Raw genomic sequence first — 20,371 nt, forward strand, 5'->3', positions numbered from 1 at the left:
AATTCGTGTTTAAGATCAAACATACCTTGATGTTTTATTTTTATCTTACATCTATTTGAAATATAAAAATCTATATATCATAATTGATATTATAAATTTCAATATTATAGAGGGTGTCTGAGATAAAACAGGATGCTCTCAACTCCCTTCAATACGTTTGAATTTTATGCTTTCATTTTATGAACGTATATCTAAAATTTCCTGTCCAGATTTTGGTTTGTCACAGCCTACAATTAGAATGGTTTGAACCATCTATTATAATTTGATATGTTCAAACAACCTTAATAAAACTTTTCTTATCAAGTAAATTCCTTCTAAAGTCAAACAGTGGTGATTAAGTCGATATAAATTTCATTCTAAAGCTTATTCAAAATGGTGTGACTTGTGCCCACACAGACTACCTGTACTTAAAATCCCCATGCAACCTCTTGAAAGCTCACAGGATTGCAAGAAACGAGATGGGCTACCGGAGGTCCTTCTCCGTCTCCACCAGCATTTGAGGCCGGCTGTCTACGCTGCTGGAGTTACACGGTGTACTCGCTGACGTTCCTGGGCCATGTGTCTGGTTTCCAGACTCACACTGATACTCCTGACACGCTGTCAATCACAGGCTCCCACGTTCACAGCAGCAGATCACGTGTCCACTTCAAAAACAGCTTCGGCTCACCTGTGCCGCGTGGACCGCAAGAAGACCGAGCAGGAAATAAAGACTCAAATTGTGGGCAGTGCTCTCCTCGTAACAGCTTTCAAGAAGGGATTTCTGTCCCTGACTTGCCCATATGAAACAGCTCAGAATTCAAGCTCAAGGTACAGAAAACCGCATTAAAAGACAGAAACATGATTTTTCCCCAAACCTAACAGGAAGTAATGAAAGCAAATCTGTTTTTCCTTTGTCCTTTATTGGCGGTGGACGGGGAGGGTGGGGTTTCGTCCATTCCAAAACTGGCCACAGAAACCCTGAAAGGGCCAACTCTCTCACTGGCCCCACGCACCAGCCCTGACACCTTCCCTCTGAACTCCGGGAGAGCTCCGATATCACCCCTTCAAGGCCTCTATTATAGATTACTTTGCTAAATATCAATGATGAGCTGTACTCATTTTGAGTTTCAAATATAACAAACATGACATTAGCAAAACTGGATTCTAACTTTATTCATAAGAGACTTTCCCAGTACACAGAAAACGAACTTTCCTCTTATACCATAACCTCTCAACTGAGATTGAAGAACAAAGCTAAAGGTGTATCTCTAAATTTCATACCAGAAGTAAACAAGTTAAGTGTTGGAATCTTCATCATAGGACTTAAAACAAGCCCTCCCAATATGGCTTCATCATATTCGGTGCAGCATCATTTGTTGACCTGTACTTAGTGGAAAACTACATGGAGCTCTCGGTATCCCTTACACACGTCAGCCTTCCCAACCCAATTCCTTAGAGGCTGCCACCTTCCATCTGCCATTTCCTACGGTGCTTGGAGGGACACGGTCCTGAGAACACAGTGGGCACTGACAAAGTGCTCCCCCGGCGGACTGCGTTAAACACCAGAGCCCTAGCATGCCGCTTAGTAAAATAAATCCTCCACTCGGACACCACACACGAGGAAGCCCGCTCTGTAACCGACGACCTAATACTTGAGGATTTAGTTTCACACGGCACACAAGGATGGATGCCCCTGTCCTTTATCACAAAGGTCAAAGGTGTGCTGTTTCTTGGCTTTCTCCTTGTGCTATCATTTATAGAAAACATCCTCATTTTAACTCTCCAAGTGGCCATCTCTGTCAGCTCCCTTGACTTTTATGACACAGTCTAAGCTGCTGACAGCAACACACTTCCTGAAGGCCCTAAAGGGGGATGACCAAAATGCCTGAAATTCCTCAAGGACTGAGGGCTGTGAAAAAAACAAACCTGGCCGCAAGCTGAGAGCTTAAAACGATACTGTATTTATTTCGGCCTGTTTTCCCCAAAGCACCCTCCTGTGCCTCAACTCCTGACATCACAGAGCTGTGGGTTTCCTGCAAGTCCCCCATTCTGAGGACACTTAGCCTTGCTCCTGCCCCTCCTGACTTCCACCCTTAAGCACTAGGCTAAGGGAATGCCGGGGAGGAGCTTAAAGAACCACAGTCTCCCCCATCCTCCTGACTTCCAGCCACCTGCTCACTGGGCTGCTCCTGGGGAAGATCTGGAAACACGCACTCCCTGCAGAGCCTCTACTGCGAGTGAAGGCCTTGCAAAATACTAGATTACCCAAGCAACTGACTAAACAGGTTGTTTAAATGAAGACAAAGACATTTTGCCAAGCTTCATGGACAACATGGAACTATAATGTTCCTGATTACTAGAAATTGCACATGTTAATAGACATAGCCTCTTATAAATACATAATCCAGAATAAAACACTACTGTAAAAAAGAAACCTACTTCCGTAGACCTTTCCATCCGGATATGCTCAGCCTCAAAAATAACTATGTGCAGATTCCTGGTTTACTAAAACTGAGGTTCCGTCAGTAAAATTCTGCTCACCCCAAGGCATGCAGGTGAATCTTACTATGACCAGAAAGCTGCATGCACCTGGCACTGGCCTCATTCTCAGAATCCACAAGGTCTTCTTAAAACATAACTGTAGGGGTGCCTGGGCGGCTCAGTCGGTTGAGCGTCCGACTCTTGATCTCAGCTCAGTTCTTGATCTCGGGGTTGTGAGTTCAGGCCCTGCGTTGGGCTCTACACTGAGTATGAAACCTACTTAAAAAAAACAGCCTGTATTAGCATGCTGGAAAGGCTGGGCTTTTACAGGAGAAAGGACCAATCCGAGAACATCCTTGCTGTCATCAAATAACCTGAGAGGCTACAGGGACTGGCACTTTGGAACTTTCCATGCTGGTTCCACTGAAGGAGGGAAGTCCCACTCCAGGAGGGGTCCTCTCAGTCTGCATCTCTGCCTGAAGCCCAGGGCTCAATCCACTCTTGCAGGCCTCCAGAGTCGCCCCTGGACTGCCTCACCTTCCCTCTGATGGCTCCCCTCCCATTCAGTCACACACACACTGTGCCCTGATGAGGGGGCATGAGCACTGGCCCAGCCGTGCAGGAATTCAAAGTTGACTTTTCCCTATGTAACCTCTTCTTTGTTTCCTTCCTTCCTTCCACCCATTAGTCCGGCCACTATTTTATTAAGCACTGTGGTAGGCACAACTTGAGGATGCCCTAAGACCACACCTGGCGTGTGGCCCTCACAGAATCCCCTCCCGAGTGTCATACGAGCCACTGTGCACCAAAGGACAGGAGCCCTGCGAGTTGTCTACAAAAGAGCTGGCTCTCAGCTAGCCAATCAGGAGAGGCCCTTCCATGAAGGCAAAGGGTCCGAGAGGTTGTCCTGCTGGCCTCAACAGAGCACACTGCCACTGGGTGCAGCAGGCCACGGGGCAGGGACCTGAGAGCGACCCTCGTCGGCCAACAACCCGCGAGGAACCTGGGGCGTGCACATGGCAGAGCTTCAGGGGCGATGGCACCCCAGCCCTGAGCTCAGCCCGTGAGTCACTGAGCAGAGAAGCCAGCCGTGCTGTGGCCAGACACCAGGGCCTATTCAGAGTGCCTGGAGTGCTAAGTTTGTGGGGACCTGTTAACACAGCAACAGAAATCCAGGCGCCTAACTTCGTTTTGGGTTCTGCAGATTTCATTCCACCTGCTTTTTTCTTCTTTTCTCAAAGAAGTGCGCCCAATCTCCTCCCTCCTGTCTGCCCCACCCACCTCACCCCCATCCACAAAATAGCTAATTAATGTTTTTGATGAGCCCACAACTCCACACTGATTCTCTGTAATTCAAGCAAAACTTAAGGAAACACTCCATGCTTTCGGTAGCCTGTGGCTTTTAAAAGTAACAAAAACCGCTCAGGTCTTCTATGTTGGATACGATGATAGAGCACAAGCCCTTCACTCTTAGAAATGAGAACAGAGGCTCAAAGAGTTTAAACATTCAAAGTCCAATTTTTAATTTTTAATTCACAGACTTTAATTTTCATACATGGTATCAAAAATACACATTTATGTACTTAGCATAATGTTACAGATCTTAACCTATATATGTGTTTAACATTCTGGTATTCTATTTTCTCTTTCATTTAAAAATTGGTGGCAAGTCCTATTTCCTGGGTATTTATTATTCTTCCATATTTATAATTTCTACCTCCATGTCTGGATGCATTAGGGTCAAGCCCTCAGAAAATAACTCAAAGGCACTTGTTTTTGTCCGTTGAAATATCTTACTTGTGGACTCCTTCCACTCTGCTTTTTCTATAAATCTCACTCGTTATTTGTTTGCTATTGCCTGTTAGCAACTTGTAGCTCATCCATAAAAGCAAGCAGCTAGCCATCCTTCCAAGTTACTGTCTCTCCTTTAAAAACAGTATAAAAACAAGTGTTTAAGATGGTGCTATTATAGACATTATCTTCACTGTAACTTTCAGCATATCCTTCACTTTATTCTGTCTTCACCAAAAGACCGTAGGTTAACTTAGCTATATCTCCTGTTACTCCTGGAGCAACGTGAGTTCTAAAATAGCTTATAACTCATCAGCCCTGCCCCATTTTAAGTTCTATTAAAAAAGACAAATGCTGGAATTTCTACTTAAAACAAGCAACACAGATAAGGTTAACCTGAAGATGATATAGGATACTGGCCTCACATACTTTCTGAAAATATATAATAATTGTTTCTTGCATAAAAAATCAAGAAATGGAAAAACATATTAACACAAAACAAAATTAAACATGTAAATTTTCAAAGTAAAAATGTGATTTAGTGGGAAATCAAAAAAATATGACTGCAACTTATGCCTTAAAAACATTTACCTCTGTAGATACTATTTTCAGGCCAAATGTGGGTTCTGCCTCTCTGTAGTCTCCAGGATATCACGCAGAAAAGACAGCAAATGTAATCACTTGCAGATCCAAGTCAAGGGTTTGGGAATGATCGTAAAATTGTATTTTGAGAGGATTTGTATCTGTATAATCCAACTTAGATTAAGACTAAAATTAGATGAGATTTTGAGCATAAAATGTCACACATTTAAAAAGAGAAGGAAGTCCATATGCCAGAGGCAGGGAGGGAAACGATACCTTGAAGTTAAAAATAAAGTGCCTTTTTAGGGCCACAAAATGCACAGCTACAGACTGCTAGCCCAGCTTCCCGGAAACGTGACTATTTCCTCTGGTTCTCACAAATCCCACTGGACAGAACTTCCCACTTACACCCTATCAGAAGTAGTTGTCTCGTCTTGAAAGATAATCATCCTCCCTTTCTTTAAAACATAATGAGATTAAGCTGCGGCTGTGCAGTCCTGGGGGTGGGGGGTCTCACCCAGCTGTGCCTGCACTCTGTTCCAGAGTCGGCCTGATGGACAGGAGACCAAGGAATGCCTCCCACTGTAAAGCAGCGCTGTTCCTGGGTTGGGGGGGGGGGGGGGGGAGCAGCTCTCAGAGTGTGTGGCCTGGGACTGGGGCAGACTGGGGAGTGTGTCAGCCTGAACTGGGCGGCCACGTCCCAGTACGTGGGGCTCAGAACACTTCCTTACATTCTGTTTAGCCAGCCATTCAGTATCTCTGGCAGGGTAGGAGACAGGAAATACTACCTTTTCAAAAGGTAAAATCACAGGATTTGCGATCGAGAAGCGCTCTCAGGCAGAGAGGCTGGTTTCACAAAGGAAGCACCGAGAGCCCAGCAGCTGAAGCCATCACCTAAGACCCCAAAGCCGGAGGCAGGGCTGGGCGGGAGGTCTCATGCAGGGACTTCCAGCACCCTGTGGGATCGGCCCACCCACCTGCAAACGAGCTTCTCCTATGTCCTCCTATGTCCGGCTCCATGCTCGGAGGGCCCGAGAGGCAGCAGTGACAGACTGTATCCGCTTCCGAGGCAGAATGCTTCGTGCCCAGTCTTCTCTCTAAAACTGTCATTTTTTATACAATCTTATTTTCTTCCCACGAGGGCAATCCCCCAATCAGGAATGTTTATCCTTCACATCTCATGCCCCCTGATTCCCTCCGAGGAGGGAGCGCTGCCCTGGGCCTTAGCATCTCTGGGACACCATGTAAGTCACCAAATCAAATCAATGTGGGCTGCAATGTCCTTATCTGTAAAATTGGGAGGAGGGGGTGTCACCTCACAGACTTGTCACAAGGTTTAAAATATAACATGTAAAGTGCCTGCACAGGCCCATCCGTATTTCCTAAACGGTGGTCCCACAAACACCCGCCTCGGAATCATATGGGACACTTACTTAAAATGCAGGATCCTCGTGGATTCTGAGACAGACGGAGTGGGGCTGCATTTTACTCATTTTCCTGGGATATTCAAATGTGCACTGAAATTTGAGACCCACTGCCAAGGATGGATTAAAAGTGTCTTCCCCACATCTTTCATTTTTGATGTTCCTCACAAAATAGATAATTTCCTGGCTGTGGCGTGGGCTAAGGGTTGCAAACAATGCAGGAGGGCGCTGTGAGGAGTTGGAACTCAGAGAAAACATCTTTCAAACTTCACTGACCTTGACCCACGGTAAGAAATACATTCTATAAGAAATACATTCTACGATGTAACCAAACCGGAACACATGTCAGACACACGGATTTTTCAGTCTCACCAAATAACCCTTGGTGTGTGCAATGAACTCTGATATTTCCTATGCTATTTTATTTTAGTCTACTCTTATTTTTTTTAGAAATGTTGGTAACAACCTACTGCTTGAAAAATACCAATCTATTTTATTTCCTCCAGAAATTGTTCTTCAACATTAGTTTAGTTCTCACGTAGAGATCCCAGCATAATGCAGAGTCCTGAGCCCTATCCCAGATTCTGGTGCGTCATCCAGCGGGGCTCCGGGTGATGCTGATGCATGTGATCCATCACCGCAGGCCCACATCCACACCAGGGTACCCTGTGGGGCAGGACAACCCAAGGATGGTGAGGGGCCTGCTGAGACAGAATCCTCAAACCTGGAGGGTCTGTCTCCTATAGCCTGAAACAGCCACAAGCTCTGTCAGAAGTATCCAAACTTGAGGGAACAGCATTGCCAGGGGGGCTGACAGGACAGCTGGGGATGTGGCGGAAAGAAGCAATCTCTCCCTGGCCCTGAAGAGGAGGACCTAAGACCCAGGGCTGAGCACTCAGAATAACAAAGCAACTGCTCACAGAGGCTAAAGCAGGGCTCTAGAAGGAGCTTCCCCACTCCGTGGGGGAAGGGGATAAGGATCAAAGCAAACTCCATAAAAAAATAAAGTACGCTTTCTCTCTCTCCACCCCACATATATACCCAAAGCCACTGGCCCTAAACTTTGTTCTCATTAGCCACAGGCTCTGCTAAAATCCTAGAAGTACTTTTCCATGTAACAAACATTCACCAATGTCAGGCCAGCACATCGGCCATGACCTATTTCTGCAAATTCTGGGCCACCTGCTGTCACCTTGGACCAAGTCTCTCTTCAGCAGCAGCAGCAACTGAGGCACTCGTCTTAACCCTTGCAAACTCAACAAGCAAGAGCAAAGCAACAGCCTCCATGGGGAAGCAGCTACCGACTGACCGACCACAGCGACGGGCTTTCGGCGTCCGACAGAGCAGACCACTGCACCGTGCTGCTGGCCCGTGGACCCCACTTCAGTAGTTCCAGCCCCTTTTACAGGATTCTACTCCTCTTGGAAAGTTCATCAGCTTTTGAAATGACAATTTCCCACGTTTCACCAGCGGCCACGGTTCTGTTTGACACACAACGCCTGGTGTGGGGCCCAGGGAAGGACAGCGGCTCTGGCGGGGGCTCCGTGTGGAGCCCGGGCTCTAGCAGCTGCACAGTCCTGATGTGCCCTCGACGCGGACTGCTGTGAGACCTACTGGGGCCAGTGTGCTGGCGGGACCAGGCCAGGCCCACGGCAGCCACGGGGAGCAGCTGGGGCAGAGCCCCGCCCAGAGCACACTCCTCCCCCGCTCTGTCCAATGGGACAGAAATGTTATTTTCCCTACAAACTGCTCTGTTCAGTTTCTGTATTTGGGTATCACTTCCGTGGTACACCTGACTCTCAGAGAGTCAGTCAGCTCAGGTCCTTGGGTACCGATTACTGAGGAGGTTATTTCTTTTTTTTTTTCTTAAATTAAATGATGCCACAGCATTGGAACAACATTTCTTTTGGGGTCTTAATATCAGCCTTCTTATGTGTGTCACTGTGGTTTTATAATAAAATAATGAAAATTACTTTCACAATAATTAGACACTTACTCTGTACAAGGCACCATCCTAAGCTCTTTACATGACAACTTCACTGAATCATCCCAACAACCCACCATGGTGGCACAGGGACAGCAAGCACCCAGAGACCACACAGCAGGAGGCTGAGAGCATGGGTCCATACCAGCACTCTGCACATGGACCACGACGAGGGGGTCCTGCCCATCTTTTCTTACATAATCTATTAAGGAAGAAGATACCAAGTACTCTTTATTAAAACAGCATGCTTATGTTCCATGTCATTTCTTACTGAAGCTGGTGATTGAGTGTAATGAACTGAAAACATGTCCCCGTGGATGAGTCTCATTTAGTTTTCAAAAGTTACATTTAAAAATCCAACCTGGGGGCGCCTGGGTGGCTCAGTTGTTAAGCGACTACCTTTGGCTCAGGTCATGACCCCAGGGTCCTGGAATCAAGCCCCGCATTGGGCTCCTCGCTCAGCAGAGAGCCTGCTTCTCCCTCTCCCACTGCCTGCTTGTGCTCTCTCTCTCTCAGATAAATAAACAAACAAAATCTTTAAAAAATAAAAATTTAACCTGTTTGGAGAAGGTAAAGGAGAATCTTCTTTCCTCACCAAGAGACACAGATGATAGTTACATTAAAAATCAACTGATTAAAAACACCTTTGTTTAAGAAATGCAGAGTCTTGTTCCTAAAAGTCACTGAATGTTTTAGGAATGTTTGATTTCAAACTCATAAATATCATTCATTCATTTAATATTTTCCCAAACCTGAGTCTATCTCACATTATTAGCATATAACACAGAAAAAGAAGCTATTTTCAGATTGCCTTTCACACTAGGATTCTCGGTAAGAAAGGGAACTGTGGTGATAGCGGACGTGCCCTGCTGGCCCTACGAGTGCTGTGGCCACCACGGGCCCCAGAACTTCTGAAATGTTACCCATATTTGAAATGGCTGCACATGGTTCACCTCTACCATTTTCTAATGAATGCGGTCAAGTGTGCCCTTGTCCTCTTTGAGAAAAGGCAATTTTCCCATAAATCAGAAATCGAATTTGAACAACTGAGCACATCTGTGACTGAGCACACTGCAGTTGAGGTCAGGGGGGCTGGAGGAAGCAAGGCACTGGCACCCTAATTCCCCACCTCTGCACACTGTACAGCGGGGGCTGCCTGTGTGTGCTGGGGGGAGGTGACAGTGATGATGTGTGGACATGCAAACAAAACACTCTCACCCCTCCCGAGAAGGAGAGAGAGAAAGGCCATGGGGAGAGTCATGACTAATGGTAAGAAAGGGACCCAAAGCAATTACAGATGAGAGATCACCTTTCCTTTCTGTGAACTCTTCTGGCAGTCATGTGACAAGACAGAGTTAGGGTACCTGAAAGAGCAGACACTGAATGGCCAGGGTTTAACCATCACATATCCTCTGGTGGTGGGCATCTGGGGTACTGTTTTGGTTTTGGTGCTTTTTAATTCCTGGGAATCTTAATAATGAACACCCGTAAGTCAAAAGTAGGAGGAATGAAATATGTAAAATACATCAAAACAGATGCACCATCAAGACCCTATAAATCCATCCCATTTAACACCCTGGTGCACAATGCTGGGAAAATGATGCACGATCTGGTTCTCCAGCCACACATCCAGGGCAGTTCACCCCACTGGCTCCATGAAGCTGGGTGGCCGCAATAGTCCTCCACATCCACAGGCGATTTCTGATGGCTTCTGCCGTCTCAAGGGAGGTGGCCCAACAGGGAAGAGCCTGGCTCCGCGTCACCATGCTTGACTGGAATGCTACTTACCCTCTCCAGCCATGGGACCTGGGGCAGGCTACCTACCACACGAGGTGACTGTAAGAATTTGCCTAAGCAAGACAATTGGGCCCATGATAAGAACAGAGGAGAAACAAATGTACTGATCCATTCAGGGCACGTTCAGGTAGTTTTCCCCAAATCACTGAATCATGTTAAAAGATAAACATGCTGGGAGCGCCTGGTTGGCTCTGTTAGTAGAGCATACAATTCTCGATCTCGGGGTGGAGTTCGAGCCTCACACTGGGTGTGGAGATTACTTAAAAAATAAAATCTTAAAAAAAAAAATAGGGGCGCCGGGGTGGCTCAGTCGTTGGGCGTCTGCCTTCGGCTTGGGCCATGATCCCGGGGTCCTGGGATCGAGCCCCGCATCGGGCTCCCTGCTCGGCGGGAAGCCTGCTTCTCCCTCTCCTACTCCCCCTGCTTGTGTTCCCTCTCTCGCTGTCTCTCTGTCAAATAAATAAATAAAAATCTTTTAAAAATAAATAAAAATAAACATGTCTTTATACTGCTCCTGTACTAGCACATGCCAAATGGAATTACAAAATTACCACTCTGCCATATGACAGACACGGTCTTTAAAATCCAAGAGGTATGGCTGAAACCCACCTCATCGAAGTTTACTCAATGCATTGGAAGAAAAGCCCATTCACGATCAAGGTACCTCAGTGCTGACAACATGACAACCTGGACCACAGGTTATTTCTGAGAGACCATCAATACTCCAGTGACCACTCAGTTCTCTCAATGGTCGGGGTAGGAGACACCAACGCCAGCAGTCCAAAAAAGGTGCAGCAAATATAAGAAAGAAAATGAATATCATCTTATTGTTTGAAATATCACTTCTTTTCAAATAATCATATAAATAAGTGGGCAGGCAAAACTAACAACAATGATTAGACAAGTGTGAATCTATGGAGGGCACTGGACAAACCAAGTCTAGGGGTGCCATGACCATTCGTAACTCTGGAGAACAGCATCTGCAGTATTTCCACAGTCAAACCAGGTCACAGGGCAAGTGCGCAGGGCAGACTGAGAGAACTCTGACAAACTTGTGGAAGGAAAGGCTGCGGGCTGCCCACAACCATGACCTGGAGAAAGTCACTGTCACAATCCAAACAGCCAACCTTTGTGAAGCTATGGCTACAAGCCAACCTCTGCACAGCTTCTCTCGCCGAATCCTCATTAACACCAAGAAGCAGATTCAATTGCTGCTCCTAGTTTACAGAGGAGAAAACTGAAGAGAAGCAAAATTACATGCCCCAAATCAAACAGCTATTGAGTGAGAGGGGATGGGATTCAAAGCTGACCCCAGAACACAAGTTCTTAATCACTGACGTGCAAATTAAAAGAATAATCAAGTCAGCATAAATCAATGACCAGTTCTCACAACTAGCTTCTATTCTCAAAACTCAGTTGCCTTTGCAGAAGGAACAAGACTTGTGATTTGGCTGCTCAGTTTCTACATGCTTTGCAGTAGTAGAAAGGTCACTGGTAAAATTGCAAATAAGGATTTGGCACACAAGTGAGATCACACGCCTCACGGGATCACTGGGCCTCAGAGCTAGAGAGACCTTAGGAGTCATGTAGTACACCAAGCCTTCACTTCATGGATGAAAAATAAAGGTTCAGACAAGTTGAATCATGTTCTCAAGGTCACATATGAAGAATCCAGGTCTAAATGAAAAAAGCGATGGCAGGGGAGAGGGGGGTCAAATTTTTATCACTAGCACACTCACTAAAAATATAAAAACATAATAAAGTATGATACACTTTGGATCACAATCAAATTCGTCATTGCCACCAGTAATCATTAACAGTGTGTGGTAGCAAACACTAATAACAAATCCACTACAGAAGAACGCTCCTAAAGAAAATGTGACAAAATTACAGTCCAGTGCTCTCATATAAAAAAGATGCATGCTTTCCAGGTAAATTTGTGGCAATATTTTTTTTAAGCTTAAAAATACTTATAAGATCTGGGATTCCCAAATTAAAAACCAGTAAGACAAACTCCAAGTCATCTTTCTTAATGTATACATGCAGAAAATCTAGGCTATTATTTAAATTAATTTCTCCATTCTGAGCATTGTACCTTCCTTTTTAAACTACACATGGTAAAAACCAAATATATAAAAAGATTAATTCTCATCAAAAATAAATGTCTCATCATTTTACTTTCTTCCTCCAAGTCAAGTTTTTAAAATCATATTGAATTAAATAACATATTAATTTTTTTAATGTAAAAGGAAAAAAATCGCCATACTGCTGACTTGAAATCAGTGAGTGAAGCATAATGATCTAACATAGGATGTGTCTCATTACCCACGGTACCTCTTCCACCTTGGTCAGAGACAAAGAGAAAACACCCTTGTCTATACACACGCACTGGCTGATGACGCAGACAAACCAGTGAGGCCCTCGATCAAACTGAAACATACCTCTCAGTTTAATCCATCCACTTAAAAATAAATAGGTGAAATAAAGGGACAACAAAATTGATTTCTGGTTTTTAGCATAGCCAAACACCCCTAAGACTTGGACAAACAGCCTCAGTTTCCCCGCCCATGAAAGGACCACACAATCTCCAGTCATTCTTCCTAGGTGACCAATGGAACCTTCTTCGCTTAGGCCTGGAAGTTCATGTGATCATGAACACCTGAGGCTTACTGGTCTGCCCTGTTGGCTAGAGGACAAGTGACACTAACATGTCATTTTCAGCCTTCATGATGGCCAGTCCCCCCCAGTCCTCCTCTAATTTTCTCCACGTGTGTGATTCAACAGGGAAACGGACCACCCTCCAGTCGAACTGCACAGCTGATGCTCCCCACCCACGAGAGTCTCTGTCAGGGGCAGAAGCCCTCTTTCTCAATGTGATCACTAGTCTCTGGCCAGTTCATTTTTAAACCAAGTCAGTAAAAGCAGAAAGCCCTTAAAAAAGATGCAAGTACTCTGTTTCCTTCCTCCTCCTGCTCAATATGGACACTTTACCCACTACATCAAGTCCACTCTAGAGCCCTGCCTCTTGCTGTCATCTTCAGTCCTGGGTTGAGGTCTTTCCTTGGAGTACGAATCTCAAAGGGATGGGACGATTTCCCCATCTTACCAGCAATATGCCTTCAATGGAACTAGAATATAGAGACCCCCTGAAGAAATGTAAGGGCGGAACGCTTGTATTTACAATGGTCTCTTCCACACTTAACTTGACAGTTATTTTAAATGGACAGCCTTTATCAAATCTTCCCAAATCAATTTAGCTTTTACAGCAATATTTTCTTTTCCCACTCATGTCTGAAACACTTAGATAACATTTAATTGCATTATATACAGATAGTAAAAGCACACCCAACATAGACCAGTTTGAAAGAAACGCATCTAAGTTTTCTACAAGCGAATTATTCAAATGGGGAGAGCACAGCGCCCAAGCCTGCTAGGGTAGCATGCTCTCTGCTCTGCTAGCAGCTACAGTTCATCACAAGGTTAATATTTATTTTTAAAAGGGAGAGAGGAGGAGGAGGAGGGAGGGAGAAAGAGGAGGGAAGAAGGAACAGGAGGAGGAAGAAAGAGGAGGGGAGGACAGAAGAGGAAAAGGGCAGGAGGGAGGAGGAGGAGGGAGAAAAGAGGGGAACAGTGCATTTTCCTTCCCCTTCATTCCACTCAGAGGAATCCTTCTGCCTCAATTTAAAGGACGATATTCTTAAGAACAAAACAGACTGGTTTCCCTCTCATCCGTATTAGTGCTTGTTAGGTTATTTGTACAAAACACACAACCTCCAGGAGGAAGAACCTCTGCCCTGCTCTGAATTCCTCTAACACATACTGTTAGCACTGCTCAATGGCACCCAAACCTCTCTTAGGTCAGAAGCAAGAGATTCTAAATGAGAAGATCAGGCTACTAGTCTCAACCCTGTCACTAGACTAATGGTACACTGAAAATACAGCTTGCCCTATTTGGTGTTTTTGATTGCTAGAAAATAAATGAACTAGATTGCTAGAAAATAAATGAACTAGAATGAGTATGCACACATAAAAGTCATGAGAATCACTTTCTTAAAACGTCTGACCCAAATCAAAGTCAAATACAATAATTAAAAAATAAACCAAACCCCATCTTCCAGGCTACTATCAGCAGACTCAATGGACCCTGCTCAGGAGTCGTTTGCTGTGTCTCTCTGCAATTCAGGAAAATATTTTTTCTTCAATAATGCCAACAATTCTTACCAACCTGTTCCAGCCCTTCCCCTGGCCCTCTGCTATTTGGCTCGCACTGAAACTTGGGACAGGCTTGGTAAAACACCCTGCATGCCTGAGACGGGAACCCAAGGCCAGCAGCACATGCGCGTGTCTGAGCGTGTGCGCGTCTGAGCGTACGCGTGTCTGAGCGTGTCTGAGTGTGCACGTGTGTCTGAGCATGTCTGAGCATGTCTGAGCGTGTGCGTGTCTGAGCGTGCGCGTGTCTGAGCGTGTCTGAGAGTGCGCCGTGCATCTGGATGGGGAAGGAAATCACCGGGCCAGGGCCTCCCGTGAGTCCGTGTTGAATGACTGTCTTCAGAGACTCTAAACTGTGACACAAGCTCTCACAAGAGCAGTCGCTTTCCTTTCAAGATAAAGGGAGGAGGCGGCCAAACCAAGAAAGAAAATTAACAATGTTTTTTATAATAATTTTAAGAACAGATGTCACCTTTTATATTTATATTTGAAGTGGTATTACAAGCAACTAAGAGTACATGCAGCAAGCAAAACATCACTTAAAACAAGCGATTCAAAACGGATTGTTTCAAATATTTAAAATTTTAGTATCATTTAAAAATCAGTTCGTTCCTCCCTTATAAACTGAATTTTTTATCTAAAAAATCAGTTCCTTCCTCCCCTATAAACTGATTCCTGTGCATTCTACATTCAAATACTAAATTATGTCAGAGAGAATATATCCAAAGTAATAAAGGTTGTAGCCAATTAGGGGAAAAGTTGGGGTATGGTTTTTCTTTTTGTTTTCCTTTTTTCTCGGTCACAGATTAAGGACTATACTGATAATATCAAACTGCTTTTTTGGTACATTATTAATAATCCTTTAGACAGTAGAAATTAAGATCAAAAGCACCTTTGTGTGTTTCATGATAATTCTATCTTATTTCCAGGAATCGCAAAGTAGGCTTCTCTGCACACACCACTCCCTCGCACCGCCCCCCCCCCCCCCCGATACCGAGCATCCAACAAATAAATGTACTGAGAGCCTTTTAAGTAAAAAAGACATCTAAGGATACAGCCGGTCCTACCGCCCTCTTAGAATTCAGTCCAGTCAGGCATGGAGAAGCTGGTCCGCCGCTGGGACTCATGAGGGAACCACAGCCCACACCCCACTCAACAGGGGCCCTGGGCCCCACCTGGGTAGGCAGGAGCCTTCCCGGCCCCCAGAACCCTGCCTCTGGGTTTTTGAAGGGATGGAGCTGGTCCATGTTAACTATTTCTGATTCTTTTTTCTTTTAAGATTTATTTATCTGAGAGACAGAGAACACACAAGTGGGAGGGGCAGGGAGAGGGAGAGGTGATCTCAAGCAGACTCCGTGCTGAGCTTAGAGCCCAATGCGGGGCTCGATCTCATGACCCTGACATCACGACCTGAGCTGAAACCAAGAGTAGGACACTTAACGGACTGTGCCATCCAGGCACCCCAACTATTTCTGATTCTTTCCATTCTGAGCACTCTACGTGAGCATAACTAATACACTTAAACCACTATTTTACTTTCAACTGTTAACATTTCTCTTTATACCTTTTATTCCACTGGAAAAAAATTGCCCTCATAGTACTGATTTTATCAGAATGCTAAAAAAAATAAAACAAAAAAAACTCCACATTGTTTCAACACCTATCTATTCAAGAAATCTGTTTAAAATCACATCTACATTCTGATCTAGCCAAGAGCAGACACAAGTGACAAAAAGACTTCTTACCAGTTGCTAAAGACCAGATCTTAAATTTGCATAATAAAAAGGAATGTAACAGGGTTTGCACAGTTAAGTCCTATATACGCTTCAGATGGAAAATGCTGGTTCTGATATTATAAACCTTCAGTCACACAGGGCAAAATACTCCATTGTTTTAAAAAGATTTTTATTTTTAAGTAACCTCTACACCCAATGTGGGGCTTGAATTTACAAACCCGAGATCCAAGAGTCAAGTGCTCTAGAGACTGAGCCAGCCAGGCACCCGTTTCACATTTTAAATTAGCGGATGAGTATGTTCTACCAGAAGTTGATTCACAGCAGGGTCAAGTTTACAACAATAATGACTGCTTATGTTGTTGGTACACTTACACTTAGTAATAGTAAGCCATTTCAGATGATAGGCTTTATGCCAGGTGCATTTACAGATAGATCTACAGTACTCATTACTCACATCAAGTATTTTGTAGGCCATTAAGTATGACCTGTTAATCCTTACATGCAGCAAATCTTTGAGATGATGATTCTTTTTGAGACAGTAAACATCCATCTCTTGGATTCCTCCCCTCTTGAGGAAATTATTTGGGTAGCTGCTACAGCTATCAGTCACTGGTCTGACCACGATCTCCAGTTCTCGTTGGAAAGTCAGGGGAAGATGAAGTCAAAAAATCATAAAGTTACGTTAACGAGAATTTTTTTTTTCCGGTCACAAGGAATCCTCAAAAGCTCTAATTCCCTTGGTGGCATGGCTACAAGTGGCCACCATTCCCAAAATGTCAAGGGAACAGATCCAAGCTTTGGCCTAAGAGCTCATGACAGACTCCCAGGTGGGAACGGGTGGAGTGGCCAGAAAGAGCTCATGAGCGGCGGGAAAAGGGTTAAGGAATGGAGGGGGTTCATGCAAGGGCAAAGAACAGACAGACAAGTATGGATCATTCTTGGATAGCCACCTCATTTTTGTTGACTTCAAATTTTAATTTTAATTTAATGAGGAACTACTGGACAACAAACAAGGCCGAAGAGAATCAGCTGGTGCTTTAAAATTGTTATAATCGATGAAAAAATGAGGGTGATAATATCTGTAATTCGTGTTGAAATAAAAATTTGACTATTTCCTTTTTCCTCCATGGTTTTTCCCTCAAATCATTACAAAACAAGAAAGCACACAAAAGTGCTTGGAAGAGATTTAGAAGAAACGAATACTGCAAAATGACCTCTCGACGGTCTCCGCAGGTCTGGAAAATGAGACCACACAGTGGCTCTGATAAATGTGTGCCTAAGTTAAAGGAGTCTAGACAGCAGTGTCAGAGGCTAAATATACACCGCCAAACAACCGGCTCCAAGCGGGGCCAACAAGGAGGCTCGTGGCAAGGGGTGGGGGGCTGTGGGGACATACATACCACCATCTGGTAGTTCACTCAACAATTACCTATGTGGCCTGAGACGAGCCACAGCCTCCCTAGACTCAGGTTCTCCCCATGTAAATGAGGAAGTCAGACAAAATACCATACTCAGAATGGATATGTGGTTTCTTGAAACGATCATGCCGTTTCATGCTTCCACCGTCTACACCCTCTACACAGAGCCAGCCCTGTCACCTAACTTGTAACCTTCCTGCAATACTCAAGAGTCCACCAGCTCCACTTCCCTTTTGGGTGCCCATACCCCACGCACCCTGTCCTGGCCTGTGATCATGTGCCCCCTCGCCCCGCCAGGCTCCTCCACCAGCTTGATGCCTCCCCCAGCCCCCCCACTCAGGCTGTTCTGCCGAGGGGAAGAAAGGAAAAGCGGCACCCTGGGGATCCTGTCTGCTGGGGGCACTGCAATGCCCTTCCTACCCAGGTCCCTCTCACCTAAGAGTGGAGACTGATCAAATTTCCTGACAACTGAAGGACTAACAACTTGAAAATACTGCCAGGTATTCTTTTTTAAAGACCTTCAGTATAAAACATACAGCTTTGCTTATAAGACAATCACAAATGTGAGCAAAAAAGGCGGGGGGTGGGGGCGGGGGAATGTGGAGCATGAATACCAATAATGTCTTTGTTTCCAAGGAACCAACTACAAACAAAAGAAAGTGAACCAGCTGGGCTAGTTCATTGTGCACGTGTTCTGAGACAAGCAAAATTACCTAAGGGCTACCTTTATTGTGAATCTTGTTCTAGTTTTTTTTAAGTCAGAGTACACTTTAAAGCACTGAAAATGAAAAGGGTTCTTCAGTACGATACCTCAAACAACAGCCATGGCGGTCAACAGAAAGATTTACCCAGCAGGGTGTCTTGCCGCAGTATCCTTTACCAAGCAATACACAGCAATCACCCCAGATGACCATCGACCAACAACCGGTTTAACTCCTTACTCTACAAGCAATGGAATGGTAGTTGGCTGCCTACAAATAAGGATACTAAAGTGTTTCCAGGAGAAAAGATGATGACTGGGACTTGCTTCCACGTAATCCAGACAGTAAGAAACAGAGAAGCACCAAGACAGGCCAGGTGATGTCGCAGAAGCCAAGTGCTGAGTGCTGGGTGGTCACGACCAATTCTATTTTTATGAATGTCTCAGTGTTCCAATTTTAAGAAATGATGGCAAATACAGTTCCAGGCATGGGAAGATATTCATGATATGTTCTTCAAAATGTGTCATGAGGTGTTTTCATGAAGTAAAATTTACATACCGTAAAATTCACTCATTTTATCAGATGGGGTACTATGGCCAGAATGCCTGGATGTGGCCACCTGGTCTGCCAGTTACTGGCTCTGAGACCTGAAAATCATTTACCATCATTGGTCCTCAATGTCCTCTTCCGGAAAGTGGGCACATCATCTACCTTTTAGAATTAAATGAAACAAATGGCAGAGGGTTTCTGTACACTGCAATTTGTTAGATAAATTTTGATTTCACTACTTTTTAAAATATTCACCCATTTTAAGTGAACTGTTCAGTGAATCGTAGTAAACTGGTAGCTGTGCATCACCACCATGATCGGTTCTGGAGTACCTGCATCACTCCACTGCTCCCTTGTGCCCCTCTGCAGGCAATTCTCTTCCACCTGTAGGCCAAGGCAACCACTGATCGATCTGCTTTCCGTCTTTATAGTGCTGCCTTTTCTAGAAATTTCATATAAATGGAATCAAACAATAGGTGGTATTTTGTGTTTGGCTTCCTGGACTTAGCATAATGTTGCTGAGGTTCATCCTTTTTGTGGTATGTGTCAGAAGTTTTTTCCGTATCACTGTATGGATAGGATATATCACATCTTGTTGGACATTTAGACTTTCATTTTTGGCCATCAGGAGTAATGTGGCTGGATATTTGTATGAAAACCTGTGCAGGACCATATGTTTTTATTTCTCTTGAGGCAGATACCTAGGAGTAGAATTGCTGGTTCATAGAGAAAGCATAAATTGAACTTTTTAAGAAACTACCAACTGTTTTCCAAAGTGACTGCACAATTTTATATTCCTACCAGCAATTTATGAGGCCTCTAGTTCCTCCACAGCCTCACCTCACCTGGTGTACCCATCTTTTTCATTACAGCATTCTAGTAGGTGGGCAGTGGTCACTGTGGTTCAAATTTACACTTTCCTACTGATTAATGATATTGAGCATCTATCTGCCTATGTGTTTATTCGCCGCCCCCACATACATCTCCTTTGTTGAAGCATCTATTGAAATCTTGTGCTAATTTTTTTTTTAATTTGGTTGTTTATCTTCTTGAGCTGTAAAAATTCTTCTTATACTCAGGTCCTTTATGTGATATATGATTTACGTGTATTTTGTCCTGGTCTGTGGCTTGGATTTTCATTTTCTTAATGGTATACTGTAAAAGGCAATTTTTTTATTTAATATTCATCAAATTTTTCTTTTGTTGTTCATGCTTTTTGTATATTATCTAAGAAATCTTTTATTAGCCCAAAATCATAAAGATGGTCTCTTATGCTTCCTTCTACAAGTTTTAGTTTTACGTTTAGTTTTGTGATCTATCTCCGTAATTTGTTCCTTGCTGGAGAAAACCAGTGATAAAACTGTATTGCAAAATGACCCCTTTAAAACATGTGTTAAATATGATTATATATGCTTCTAGGTAGTTACACGCAAACATACAAACATAAATAGAAAGAGAAAAGCCTAAACGGATATACACCAAAACAGCAGATAAGTACTTATATTTTAGAGAGTTTTATTTTCTTCTTTTTTGGTGGTACTCAGGAATAACATATAATAAAGTCGTTCCAAAATGCTACACTTCAAACCGCAGGCTCCCAAGGAGAAGCAGTCACCGGAGACATCCTGGAGGTTAGCAGGACCGGAGGGAAAAGGGCTACGGAGACCTTGGAGAGTCTCACAGTTAGAAAAACAGTTGATTGAGCTCAACTTCCAAGGAT

This window comes from Neomonachus schauinslandi, chromosome 7, assembly GCF_002201575.2.
Source record: "Neomonachus schauinslandi chromosome 7, ASM220157v2, whole genome shotgun sequence".
NCBI classification, from domain to species: Eukaryota; Metazoa; Chordata; class Mammalia; order Carnivora; family Phocidae; genus Neomonachus; species Neomonachus schauinslandi.